Consider the following 15,029-nt stretch of genomic DNA (forward strand, 5'->3'; position numbering starts at 1 on the left):
CTGGAGCTAGGAGACAGAATGTGTTAACTGACACATTATCGCTCTTTGTCATTTGGGTAATTCTAATTCTTTTCGTAAAAAGGAGAGAAGAGATATTGGGCAGGCAGCTGGCAGTTATTCTCATAATGGCACAAGTAAATACAACAAAAATCATGAAAATGGTGCATTGATGACTAGAGTTTGTCAAAACTGCTGTGCAGGAATCAAATGTCCATGGATATCACATTAAGAAAAAATGAGGAGAGGGAAGTCCCTGAGCAAGTCTGTCATAGTTAGAGATTTACTTGAGCTGACATACCTTTCTTCAGGTCAGCTCATTTCAGCAACATTTATGAGTATTGTAGACGCTGACTAAGTGGTTACAAAATAAAGGTCTACGATCCGGTGTCAGAATGAGTTACGTGGCCCAGGGAATCCTAAAGCAGACTGTGCATCAGAATCTCCAGAAGAAATTACAAAAATAGAGATGTGTTGTCTAAATCCCTAGACGGTATGATTCAGTGGATTTGGGATTCAAGAATCTGTACTTTTAAGGAGTGCACGAATGATACTGAGGCAGAGAATCCCAGGGACTGGCCTTCGGAGATCACTGGTAGGGAACGAGTGCTTTGTACAGTATGATTGTGGATAATGGTAATTGACACGTATTGTTGATGTTCTCAAACAATAGGATGCGCCGAACTTCTCAGGGCCCTTGCTGTCAATGCAGGTTCCTGCTGCCACCCCCAGCACTTTGGAATAATTGGATCTTAGAAGGGGCAGACATCTGAATTTGTAACTAGCAGCCCAGCTGATTCGAAAGCAGGTGATCTGCACACCAGATTTTGAGAAACAGTGATTTTTAAGGACTTACTATTTACCAGGCACTGTGCTATAAATTGTGTATACACATTATCTGATTCCATCCTCTGAATAATCACATGGGGGAGGGACTTTCATTATCCCCACTTTACAGATGTCGAAACTGAAGCATGCAGAAGATAACTCATCCAAGTTCACCCTGTAAATAGCTGAGCTGACTTGCAGACTAGAACTGTCTCACTGCAAAATTTATGATCTTAATACTAGATTGCCTCCTTGCTTCCAGGAGTTCAGAGTTAAAAAGAGGAATCTTCCCAGTTGGGGACAGATCTTAGGAGGGCATTTAAAGAAAAGAAGGATAAATGGACTTTGGAATTTGTCACTCAGTCCTTAGACACCAAAAGTTTGATATATCTGTAATATGAATCCTTTTTTGTTTTTGTTTGTTTAGTTATAAAACTTTGATAGACCCAACTGAAAGCAAACATGTTGATATTCTTTTCAGATAGTAAATAGTGGGATGGTGTTTGACATTATTGAGTAACTATTAGACGAAACCATGACTTTAGGAAATGCTGGTGAGGGGGGAGGGTATAGCTCAGTGGTGGAGCGCATGCCTAGGATACACAAGGTTCTGGGCTCAATCCCCAGTATCTCCATTAAAATAAATAAATAAATAAACCTGATTACCTCCCCCCACCAAAGTAAATAAATAACATTTTTTAAAAAACTGTTGTTAAAAAAAAGAAAATGCTGATATTCATAACATTGCAAACCAACTACACTTAAGTTTAAAAAAAGAAAGAAAATGCTGATGTGTTGTTGAGGTAGACACTCTACATTTTTTTTGCCTTTGATAGTGTTTTTTTAAATTGAAATATAGCTGATGTACAATATTGTGTTAATTTCAGGTGTGTTACATAACAATTTGATATTTGCATACAGTGTGAAATGATCACCATGATAAATCTAGTAACCATCTGTCACCATACAGAGTTATTATTCCTTGTGATGTATATTACATCCTTGTGGCTTATTCCTTCAAAGAACTTTTGGTTTTCTCCTTCGAAGGCTAAATAAAGTGAGGAAATAGATAAGGAAGCGCAGAGATACAGTGAAAACAAAACAGGGGCTACCAGAGCATGGACTATTTTTTTAAATAAGTTGCTCTTTTGGATTTAGTGATATTGTCAACTGTCTTTCAAAAGATAACTTTTTAAGAAATTATAAATTTCTGCTGCCTATTAGCATCTCTTTAAAGGGCCTATTTCCTGGGTATTAGAGGAGAAAAGGCTGTAAGTCAAAGATAACTTGTTTACCAAACAGGGACTGTAATTTAAATGGCCCTTTGGAGTTAATGAAAGTATAAAATAGCTTTTCCCCAGCAGACTGAGAGGAGTCTAATTTAATTATCTGTGAGCGTTACAGATGAGAAGCAGCCTTTCATCCACTTCCAGGGGCTGAGTATGGACAGCTCACACCTAGTGAAGGGAACAGGGGATAGGAGCTGGGAGTGCATGAAGAATGCCCATGGGAGAGTTCGATGATCACAGGCCCCTGTGCTCCGCCAGCAACAATGGTTAGGTCCCACGTACAGTGTTCATGGGACCCTGAGACACCTCGTCATGACTTCAGTCCTTAAGCTTTCAGCCAGAGTCTACCGAACACCCCCTGCATCCCAGGCATCATGGGGGTACCGTGCATCCCTAGACACAGCACGGACCCGTGAGTACATGAGGGACAGGCATCCCACAAGGCGAGAATTTCCAAAGGCTGATTTTGCAAACATTAGAAGGAATAAGTAAAGGGATAGGAGTGGGCAGCATGTTAGAGGTATATTTTAAAGACCTTTGTCCTTTGTGAGTGCTGTTTCAAGAACTTGAAGAGTCCCTATCTGGAAGCCATGGTATAAAAATTTTCTCCAAATTTTAGTTTTCCAAGAAAGATCACAAACTTATGTCTTTCCCTGTTCCTTCACTTGTGTCGCTTGCACTAGAAGTTCACTTGGTTTGGTAGCCACTTTTCATATAAAGACCAGGATGGCATTCCTTCCAAAGAGCCGCGAGCTAGGCCACTGTGAACAAAGCACACTCGTGTGTGCGCGCGCACACACACACGCGCGCGCGCGCGCGCGCACACACACACACACACACACACACGAGTTTTGAAGACTGCTTTTAGCCAGTCCCTCTCAGTAGCCGTTACCCACTCTCACACCTTAGCCTTCAGTTAGTTCAGGTCACACCTGCACTCGAGCAGAATGTTGGGGCCTTTGAGGAACACTAGGGACTTGTCAACACCCTCTGTGTTAGATCTGTGAGTGTGTTTGTGGTGACTGAGTGTGAGTTTTGTATTTCTCAGTGGGTAGACGCTCACTGTTTAACAGCAAACTTGCAGTTTGTGGGCTGTGTGTGGCTTGCAGGTGTAATTTTCCTTGGTCTCCATATTGTTTACTTGTAAGTTTTATTACAGAATTTTTAGAAAAATTGTATAAAAGAAAACCCAATCAGGAACCGCCAGGTGCACCTAACTCAGTTTTAATAATTGTCAATATTTTGTCCGTCTTGTTTCCTCCATCTACCCGGTTTGGGGGCAGGGAGCAGGAGACAGCATGCTGGAGATTCTAAAGCAAATGCCAACCTTCGTATCACTTCACCCCGTACATTATTTTTCCGGCTTGAATTAGTTGCCACCTGGGGTAGGCAGAGTAACGGTCCCCCAAAGGTGTCCACAGCCTGATCCTCAGAGCCTGTGGATATGTTGCCTCAGGTGGGAAAAGGAACTTTGCAGATGTAATGAATATCTTGAGATGGTGAGATTTTTCTGGATTATCCAGGTGGCCCCAATGTAATCACATGGGTCCTTACAAGAGGGAGGCAGGAGGGTCAGAATCAAGAGAAGGGATGCGGTGATGGAAACAGAAGGAGCCCTGTGATGTGGGGCCAGGAGCCCAGGGATGTAGGCAGCAGCCTTTAGAAGCCAGAAAAGACAAGGACATGGATTGTCCCCTCCAGTCTCCAGGAGGATGCAGCCCTGCCCACACCTTGATGTTAGGACTTCTGACCTCCGGAGCTGTGAGGTAATAAATACCACTATGCTTCTGGTAATTTCTTAGAGCACCAATAGGAAACTAATACACAGACTTTGATAAAGAGGGAGAAGTCACATTAGAAAAAAAAAAAGACAGATTTATATCTTCTTTTGAAAAATCAGAGATTTGGCAGTGTGGTGCCCACAGTCTTTTCTGGCAATGATAAGCTAATGCTGAAAAGTAGCTCCTTACAAGTGAGATGTGGTTTGTTTCTTTTATTCTTCTTATGTCTGGTCCTCTGGTGTCTCTGAGTTTGTGACTCCTTGTCTAGAAGATTCTAGTGGTTAATGCAGCCACTATAATATTGCTGAAGACGTGTGTTTTGAATCTAGTGTTTTTTTTTTCAGCCGTGAGCTGGAAGGGTCAGAAGCCACTCAACTTCCTAGTGGTTCCAATATCTAGGAAAGTTGGGTGGTTACAAATATCCAAACACTATTTCATAGCCTACTGTATGCATATGTCACCAAACATGTGATGTATGGTTGATTTAAAACTGCGCAGCACATTAAATTGGACTTCACTATCTTAGAATTTGCAAACGTTTGTACTGGGGTGAGCACCACCCAGGAAGAAATGTGCTTACCAAAACAACAAAAGCATGCAAATTAAATGTATAGTATAATGAAATGTTTCATCGCCTTTAGAAAACTATGTTTCATCGCCTTTAGAAAACTATGTTTCATCGCCTTTAGAAAACTATGTTTCATTTACTAACCCCCCCTCAAGCTGTGCACTGAAGAGTAAACATAAGACTAATTTTATCCCAGCTGCTCGTTATAAATAGAAATATCCCTTTAGTGGAACAACCTGTTAAGGGTTGTGAGTCATTTACACCTTAGTCTTGAATTACTTTAATCAGATGTGAGACCTGGGGAGTCAAAAGCTTTGATTATTAGGAAGGGAATTTAAGCATTTGGATTGAACTGATGTCTGGCCTGAGTGAAGCCGCACGTGCCTGGAGGTAGGAAAGAGGGGCAGAGGGAAGGATCCCGCGAAAACAGCCTCTCCACCGTCACACAGAGCGGGACCCTGTGCTTTCCAGCCAGCAGGAGGCATCGCAGCTGAGTTCCCAGCCGTCATCCCTCCTGCCTTTCCCCTCATTTCCCTCATTTTCCCACGTCATCACTCTTCTTATGGGAGGCAGCTTTGTGATCTGAAAATATCTCAGCTTTGAAGACAGGAACTAGTTATGTAACCTTGGCTAGCGCATGATTTCTCTGAACCACAGTTTCTTCTTCTATAAAATGGGAATAATAATAATTGCCTCAAAGTGTTGAAAGGACTAAAAGAAATGGAACACAGCACAGTGCTTGTATTATTTCCTAGGGATGTCATGACAAACTGCCACAAACTGAGTGGATTAAACAACAGAAGTGTGTTGTCTCACAGTCCCGGATGCTAGAAAACCCAAGATTCAGGCGTCGGCAGGGTTGGTTCCTTGGGCGACTATGGGGCACGGTGTTCCTTGCCTCTCTCCTAGCTTGTGGTGGTTTGCTGGCAACTGTAGGTGTTCTGTGGCTTGGAGATGCGTCTCCCTGACCTCTGCCTTCATGCTCATGTGAACGTGCTCTTTGTGTGTGTGTCTGTGTCCAAATTACCCTTTTTATAAGCACACCAGTCATATTAAACTAGGGGCCACTGTATTCCAGTATGACATCATCGTAATTAATTACATCTTCATATTAAACTAGGGGCCACTGTATTCCGGTATGACATCATCGTAATTAATTACATCTGCAATGACCATAGTTCCAGAAATGGACATTTTGTGGTACTGGGGTTGACTTCAATGTATCAATTTGGGGGAAGGGGCAACACAATCTGACCCATAACAGTGCTCATCATAGAGTAGGCTCCCTTGAGAAAGAGAATTTTTTTTCCTGTCATGTAGATTTTTAAACAATCAGATTTAAATGACTCAATATCTAATATCACCTCAGATATCAAAATGACCTGTCAGAATGACCATCATCAAAAAGACAACAAGTAACAAGTGTTGGCGAGGATGTGGAAAAGGGAAGCCTCGTGTACTGTTGGTGGGAATGTAAATCGGTGCAGCCACTATGGAAAACAGTATGGAGGGTCCTCAAAAAACTGAAAAAGAACTGCCACACGATCTAGCAGCTCCACTTCTGGGTGTTTACCCGAAGGAAACAAAAACACTAATTTGAGAAGATACATGCGCCCCAATGTTTATAGCAGCATTATTTACAGCAGCCAAGATATGGAAGCAACCTTAGTGTCCATCAGTGGATGAATGGATAAAGGAGATGTGGTAAATACATACGATGAAATCTTCCCATTTGCAACAGCAAATAAGTCAGACAGGGAAGGACAAATACTGTATGATTACACTTACATCTGGAACCTAAAAAGCAAAACAAACAAACAGAACCAAACAGAAACAGATTCATAGATACAGAGAATAAAAAGGTAGTTGCCAGAGGAGAGGGAGAGGAGTTGGGCAAAACAGGTGGAAAGGACTAAGAGGTATAAAATAAGTCACAGGGATGTAATAAACAGCCTAAGGAATATAGTCAATAACACTGTGATAATTTTGTACAGTGACGGGGTTACTAGGCTTACCGTGATCATCTCATAATACATTTAAATGTTAAATCACTATGTTGTAGACTTGAAACTAACATAATATTTGTACATCAACAACAACACTTCAATAAAAACCAAATCTTAATGTCATGTTCTCTCTAAACCTTTCTCCCCAACTGCCTCTTCTAACTTACCACTATTTTTAAGAGACTCAAAGATATAGCAAATCCCAAACAACCCTGACTTTATTCAATTTAATATTGTATAATTCAGGGAAGGCGTGGAGTTGAAATTTACTTTTGGACCTTTCCCAGAAAAGGCTGAGCTGAGCAAACAAGTAAACAAGTTGAAAGGGGAATGTTTACAAGTTTAAAAGAAGAAACGACTCTGAAGCAGTCTGAGGAATCCATTTTCATACAAACAGCAGGTCTCTGTTCCAAACAGCTGGTGTTTTGAAGTGGCTCTGTCCTGGTGGAAAACCCAGCATGCTCCCGGTTGAGCCGAGGCACTGAGGGGGACTACAAATAAATCTTTTGACTCTAAATGGAATGGTTGGTGAGATAGCCTTCTAGGATTCGAGGCTCACTACTGAGAGAAGGGACAGACAGAGTGGGCAGGTCGAGATCCAGAAATCTGGGTGAAGGAGGTGAGACAGTCTGATGGTCATGAAACCAGGGCTTCCCTGGAGGGAAGGAGGAAGAAGCTCTCTAGTAGTAAAAACTAACGTAGGCAGGGAAAAAAGCAGGCAGAAATTTTCAATGTGGCATGACAGGGGGGACACAAAGCAGAACCCCATTTGGGGCTCAAGTTCATGGCCAGGATTTCTCCCAGAATGCTGAATGAGGTTGAGGGGAGGGTTCAGAGTAGAAGTAGGGTAATGTTGCTATTCACCCCTTCTCCTGTCTGGGGTCCCCAACAGAGAGCAAGAGAGGATGATGTTCTGATGGGAAACAAGAAAAAGAACACACTTATTAATAGCTGGACAAGTGTCCAGTAAGCCCTAATGTCGAACTCTGATGAGTGTCTGATTATCTAGCACGTGGCTGAACTGATGCACCGTGCTTGCCTCCTGTGGCCTCTCTTGAAGCTAGGGGGCTTGGGTACAGAAATGCGTCCATGATATGGACCAAGATGGCCAGTCCCCCTCTAGGATCAGTCCGGCACAGATGTTCTAACCATGCAGGCACAGGGATTTGGAGTGATTAAGCAGTGACCACAGACACCCACCTTTGACAAACATGACGGGGCCTGCTATTTAAAGAGTCCCAGTGACAGTTCCTGGAGCTGCACAGTTACAGTGATAGCACCTCCTTCCTTGGAGGGAGAGTTAATTAGACTGAGGTGGAGAAAAGGGCAGAAAGAGAGGTGGGTGGCGCTCCTCCTCTCTCTAGTAGGTGCTCCACCAAGGCCGTCAGTCTGCTTTTTAAAAGGCAGAGACAGGCGAAGGGTGGAAAACCGTCTCAGACTTAACGACGTACAGGCTCAAGTGGATGGACCTGGTTCTTTCAAGTCATTGGTCCTTGATTATGTGTAGCCTGAACTCACAGGAAAACAGAGAGAGAGTAATGCAAGTAGAATCCAACAATCTTTCTAAAGCAATAAGAGACCTTGGAGATACTTCCTGGAATGTATCTTAGAATGTTGTCATTTTGAAGAGCCGTCTCATTAGCAGTAAGCAAATGAGGCAAAACAACTGAAAGGCCAGATCCGTGTGATTGAAGTGCTCTGGGCCGTGATGGGGACTAGACCTTCACGTGCCTTCCGCCTCCCTTTGCGTGATGCTGTTTGACGAGAGGAGATTTAAAACCCTGGCTGTGCATTTATCTCTGTGGATATGTGTGATCTACCCTAAAGTTGGCTTCATTATGAAATCCCAGGGACCAAGGCATTACTTTTAATAGAGCCATCAAAGGCCTCTGTTAGAGTGCATTAGCATCTGACCTTCTGCATACTCAGTAAATAAGATAACTTTCAAAAAAGTCTGCTCTGTGTCTGCAAGTGTTCAAAGGGGAAAGAAAACTGGAAAACTGACTGAAAGTATAGTGGGTTCAGACCATTTTCTTAATGATTAATTTCTTGTCTTAACCCTGCCCCCTAAATTCATGTTCACTCAGGACCTCAGAATGGGACCTGATTTGGAAACAGGCTCTTTGCAGATGTAAATAGTTGAGTTCATATTGAAATAGAGTGGACTCTAAATCCAAGGACAAGTGTCCTCATAAGAAGGCCATATGAAGATACACAGAAAGAAGTCCATGTGACTGTGGAAGCAGAGATGGCAGTGATGCGGCATCAAGCCACAGGACACCAACTGGTAGCTACCAGTCGCTAGGAAGAGGCAAGGCAGAGTTCTTCCTTAGAGCCTCAGGAGGGAACGTGGCCCTACCAGCACTGAAGGTGATTTATTTACCACCCAAGCACCAGAGTCTCACACGGCTGGCTTCTATGTTGACTGTGGTGAGCATCTCAAATATGAACCTGGAATCCGGGGGCTTACCTCTATAAAAGTCCAGAGGCAGTTTTAGAATTTAGTAGGGGAGAGCAAGCTTGGAATTGGGGACTTCTGCTGTTGGTTGTTGGGAGAGCTGGCGTGTAAAAATTATGCCCACAGTTAAGTGTCCCACAGTCAGACCGTATTTTTCATTCCATATTTTTCACTCTGCTTTCTCTAACATTCTTCATCATGGTCTTGACATCCATCAAATCGAATGGATCTTTCTGTCTGCTCCCCACCTTAAGCCACCCTTGAATTCAACATGTGATTCAGGTGCCAGACAATTTGGGAATTGTGTGAGAGGACAGGAATTAGTCCTGTGAGGCTGAGGCTCCCACCGAATCCTATTCCGAACCTTCTTTTTATAGATTTCTTTCCCCTTCTCCTTTGCCTTCTCTTTCTTTCCGTTCTCCTCCGCATCCAGGTGTGGATGTCCCATCTCTTGGGCTCGGGGTGGTTCAGGACCAGCTAAGAGAGAGCTGCAGGTTGAGTGGGATTTTCTTATTGGTTCCCTGTGCTCCCTGTGGCCTCATTTAAACACCTTCCTCTTCTTCTTTTGGTAACGTGGAGATGATCTTTGTCTGCCTCTCTGAGAGTTGGTGCAAGGATTAATTATCTAATGTTTGGAAAGCATTTGGAAGTTGATAACTGCTAATTATTCTACCCTGGTATCTTCTCCTTTGTTCTAAACACCTAGCAACCAAAGGTGAAAAGACTTAAATTAAAAAGTTGTTGAGATAACCATGATCTCCAAAACAGAACTTGTGGCTGACCTTTTTCCTTTTGAACTTTTTTCACTATACTATTAGTCACTCCCTTTACATCTAGACCTTCCTTCCTGAGCAGGATGGCTGGAAGAAAGCGTGCAGTGGGGATGGTTAAACTACCAGTACCTTCCGTATGGGAAGTGCTCTGTACACACTTGTGTTTTTTTGTTATTGAAACTGGGGTCTGGCTGTTTGACACCTGAAAGCCAGTATAAAGAGAGGCATGTGTTGATAGAAAGGAAAGTTTGCTTTATTCTGGAGGCCGGCATTTGGAGACTGATGAGGGGCAGACTCCTGTCCAAAGGCCAGTTCCTCGTCCCCTCTTCTGATCAGTGGGCAAGAGCTTTTAAAGGGGAGTTTCAGGGTCTACATGCAGAACAGGACAGTCAGCTCTGAGAGTCATCTTGAAACTAGCCATGCGGTGGTCTGATCAGTGTCATCTTGATTGCTTTAAGTACAGATGATCTTTGGTTCCAGGGTCAGTTTGTTCCCATTTTCTTGAGGCCAGTTCTTGGAATTGTGGCAGCTTCTGTCACGGCTACAGTCTGGTCATCATGTAATTAACTTCCTCCACCTGGTGAGAATTTCAGTATCTACAAAGCAGCTCAAAGGATATGGCTCAGAATCTTATCTGTAGCCCTTGAGGAGGGAACTAAAGGTCCTTGACTTCGCTTAATGACTGAACTATTATTATTTTGTTTTGCTTGACTATTTCCCTTTGTTTCTGTATTTTCTTATTTCTCTGATAACACTCGTTCTTGGACTAAAGTTTTTCTATAGATAAGAGGCAGGCGGAGGACGTGGAGGAGAACTCTGTCCTGGGAAGGGCCCGTAAGGTCCTGCTCCGTTTCACTTTAATCTTAACATAATGTGCATGAGAGGCCATTATTAGCATGTTACACATCAGGAAACAAATGCTTTAAGTAATCGATTCAGAGCCCTCAGAGAACCTGTAAAGCCAGATTTCAAAGATGTTGTTTGGCTCCAAAGACTGTGAGCTCCTCCTGCCACCCTGTGCTCAAGTAGAAGGTAGGAAATGAGTGTTGGGAAGAGTGAGTTGCTGTGAGGGGAGAAAAAGGGACATTGCTTTTTGCCCTGTGAACAGAATCCACCGAACAAAGAAGGGGTATAAAGCAAGAGTCTAGAAACTAAAGCAATCCCTGCCTAGGAGCAGGGAACTTAAAAATAAAAATAAATAAGTAAGTAAATAAAAGATGTGATTTTGGAGTTGGGGAGGCTGTTAGCAATACTGTAGTCTCACCCCATCCTTTGGCAGATGAGAACTTAGAGCTTGTAAGCAAGTAATTCTTGCCCAAGTTCACTCAAATCTTTAATTTGATATTCTGAGTAAGAAGAGCTGAGATTTTTTTTTTCTTTTTGATTCCATATACCTCTACATTTACTTGTTTTTTGTTTGCCCGTTAGTTTTTATTTGTTTGTTTTTCTTCCAATTTTACTAAAATATAATAGACATACAGTGCCGTATAAGTTTAAGGTGCACAGCGTAATGATTTGACTTACATACATCATGGACTGATTACCACAATAAGTTTAACTAACATCCACCATCTCATAAAGATACAAAATAAAAGAAAGAGAAAATAAAGTTGTTTTTCTTGTGATGGGAACTCTTAGGATTTGCTCTTTCAACAGCTTTCATGTATAACATCCAGCAGTGTTGATTGTATTAATCATGTTGTACTTCGCTAGTACTCATTCATCTCCTAACTGGAAGTTTGTAACACTTGACCACCTTCATCCAATTCCCCGTCCCTCATCCCCACCTCTGGTAACCGCAAATCCGATCTCTTTTTCCATGAGTCGGTTTGTTTGATCTTTTGAAGTATTGTTGACCTACAAACACTATGTCAGTTTCAGGTGCATGACATACTGATTCGATATTTTTATTTATTACAAAATGACCACTGCAAGAATAGCTAGTATTTTTAAGGCTTGCCTGCTTCCTGTTTGCAAAACACCTTCCTAAGCTCTTTACACATATTAATTCATTTAATCCTTACAACTCTACGAAGCAACAGTATCATTCTTTCCTTTGCAAATACCTACAAAAAAGCACTGAAAGGTTTTGGTAAAACCACCTCTTTGAAAGTAACCTGCAGATTCTAGGCATTTTAGAGGAAAAGAGTTTTCAGCAGTTTTCAAACTGTATTTCAGTGTTTGTGAGGACCCCCACTCGGAGGTATGAGCTGTAGGAGAATAAAGACAAAGTCTGGGATGCCAGCCAGGCTGCAACACCATACACACCCTCTTTCAATTGTTTGACATTTTGTTTTATGACTGGATGACTTATGAGACCTGTCTCAAATTGAGGAGTCAATGACTACATGCCTCAGTTCTTTTTAAAATTGAGATGTAATTGACATATAACATTGTGTGAGTTTAAAGTATATGATGTGTTGATTTCATACATTTATAGCTACTTCCCTTGATTCTTACCAGTGACTTCTTTCCACTCCCTCTTAAATTCTTCTTGCCATTTTGTAAACTTTTTCTGAGCTCTGCAGGGATGACTATGGGATATCCCCCTTATGGGATAGAGGATTCAGCTCACCACGCCATGCATCAGAATAATTTCAGAATTCAATGTCTACTTCCCTATTTCTTTCCCGTCACCTTCTTCATTAGAAATATGATCAATTCTTGTTTCTGATCACTGACTGCTGCAGCCTCTGATGGCAGGAAGCTGGGATGGAGAGGGAAGTTGTCACTTCTGTTTCAGGAGTCACGTTTCACTAAAATGCAGACACATCCCCAGAACTGTTGCATTAACACTGGAGAATCTTTGGGTGCTAGGAAATACGGATTTGTAATAGAAGTTGTCACTGAACAACAGCCTAACTATTCGAGCCTGAAGAAAAGTGTTCTTGAAAGATTTTACAGTGTGAAGCTCACATGGCCCAAAGTATGGTTAAAAACCTGTTCTTCAACGTGAATTTTTTCTCCTTGGAAAGTCTGTTGTCCTCTTAGGCAGACTTCTACCTTCAAGCATCCACATGGTATTAAAATGATCGTTCTGCACATAGGAATGGTAGGAAGTGCTCACTCTCAGTATTCTCCTAGCAGAGTTAACATACCCACACAGGGCTCTTTAGTAAACAGCAAAATATTTTAGGGCTTTGGAATTATTTATACTTATATATACCACTTGTCATGTGGGTGAGTTTATGATTCCACCATTAGAAAAGTCTGAATTTTACTGTTAGTATTTACTATTGAGATTTACTTTGCAAATTTAATATTGTTTTTGAAGAATGATATTTAGTTGTGTTCGCATTTAAATGACTGGTTCCAGTCAAAGTTAATGGATCAGATCTGACTAGGTAAGTAAGACAGGCACTATGGAAGGATCATTTGTAGCTTCTCCAGTCCTATTTAATGAGCTGGAAAAGTAATTTACTAGGTTTAATGTAGAGGCTGAAAAAAATTTATTCTAAACCCCCCAAACATGTTATGCCTTGAGACCATAGCTTATTTACCTTGTAGGTTCTGGTACACTGCCTTCTCTAACAATTCATTTTGATGTCTTGAAGAGGCTGTTGTTCTGTTGGAAAGAGCAATTAGCTAAAGTTGAATTTTTTATATGTGTAAAATGCATAAAAGGGGAAATAAGCTAGATAGTCATTCACATTCTAGTATAAATAGCTTTACAAGGAATTTCTTTGTTCTAAAAGGAAATTTTTATTTGGAATTGCTGGAAGTTTGGCATTAAAAAATAAAGGTGATTATTGTGCAATGAATGCTTCCTGGGAAGAGAATGAATTGAAATTGTCAGCATCAAAGATATTCTTAGTTTGACTTATCATTTTTCCCCAAGGAAAGTCAGTACTTTGTCATATTGTTGCCATTTCCAAAGAACACCTTTTTTTTTTGAAAAGTTAAAAAATCAGTGAGCCTGCCACAGTTTTCTCACCTTAAGTTTCATGTAGAGCCTTACCATCTGTCAGGTACCAGGTCAACACATTATATGCACTGTCTCATTTAATCTCCTCTCCAGCATTATAAGGTACATGCTACCAAACAGACTCTAAATGGTGCTTATTCTGCACTGTGCTGTGCATTTTAGACATTTTAACTCAATCCTCACAACAACCCTCTGATATAGGTACTATTATTTCCCCATTTTACAGATAAAGAAACTGAGATACAGAGACATAAGCTGACTTGCCCAAAATTCCATGGCTAGTAGATTACAGAGCTACGGTTTACGTTCAGGCATTTGAGCTCCAGAGTCAGCGACCACTGTTGTATATGGTGCTATCATTATCAGTTGAGGAAATAGAATCACAGAGACTAATAACTTGCCTAAAGTCACACAGGCAAGAACTAATGGAGCAGGGACTCAGACCCACGCAGCCTATCAACCACAGAACCTAAAAATTCAACCCTCATGTCATCCTGCACATCTTTCTTATTTTGGTCAGCCATTTCCAAAGCCACATACCCTTGCCTCCACCTCAATACAGATTTCACAGTGGCACTTAAGGAAAGGTAATGCTAAGAATAGAAAGGGAAGAAATAGGCTTTATCATTTTATTTAGCTTACTGTCTAGTTTACTTTAATTCTAACTAGATTTGGAATAGTGGTTCATTGTAAGAGGGTTGAGTCTTCACTGAATTAATTGCCAGTGTCAAAGACAGTCTTAACCTCATCTAGACAGTGCTTCTTATCTTTAATTAGTCTGTGACTCACCTGAAGAACTTGTTAAAATTCCAGATTCTGCTTCAGTCGGGGAGGGCTGGGTCTGAGATTCTGCATTTCTAGCAAGTTTCCAGGTGATGCTGATCCTGTGTTCTTTCAGATGAGCTATCTATACATTCTATCTATCTATCTATCTATCCGTCTGTCTGTCCGTCTGTCTGTCTGTCTGTCTGTCTGTCTGTCTATCTATCTATCTATCTATCTATCTATCTATCTATCTATCTATCTATATTGGGTCCTCCTGCATGTGGTTTTCCATTGGAGGTTGTCTCTTCCTTGGTCAAAGTGAACTTTTAATGGAGTTTATTATTTTCCTCTCTGTACAAAGTGAAGAGGCTACTTTTGTGTATTGTGGTGGTTGATGTCACTGAGACTTTACGACAAAATGTAAAAACAAATAAAAACCCTTGTCAGCATAGAAATAATTAACTGTGCTGAAAAACTGATAAACTAAGAAGAGTTTGAGTATGGTGATGCCATGCCCATCTTGGGGAGCTCTGGAAGAGACAGAATGTTTAGGCTGGTGGCCTGGTGCTTCCTGGGGGGGAAAAACTGCTGCTGGAACATGACCTATGCTTTGAGTGGCAAGGCTAGAGCACTGAGTTT

At 41.5% G+C, this 15,029-nt stretch overlaps 1 protein-coding gene across 2 annotated transcripts in view; it reads left to right on the forward strand.

The window, feature by feature from the left end:
- SNTB1 (syntrophin beta 1) overlaps window positions 1-15,029 on the forward strand; it is a 199,547-nt gene that overhangs the window by 156,803 nt on the left and 27,715 nt on the right. The gene's annotated exons all lie outside the window — the stretch shown is intronic.

This window comes from Camelus dromedarius, chromosome 20 (genome assembly GCF_036321535.1).
Source record: "Camelus dromedarius isolate mCamDro1 chromosome 20, mCamDro1.pat, whole genome shotgun sequence".
In the NCBI taxonomy this organism is placed as follows: Eukaryota; Metazoa; Chordata; class Mammalia; order Artiodactyla; family Camelidae; genus Camelus; species Camelus dromedarius.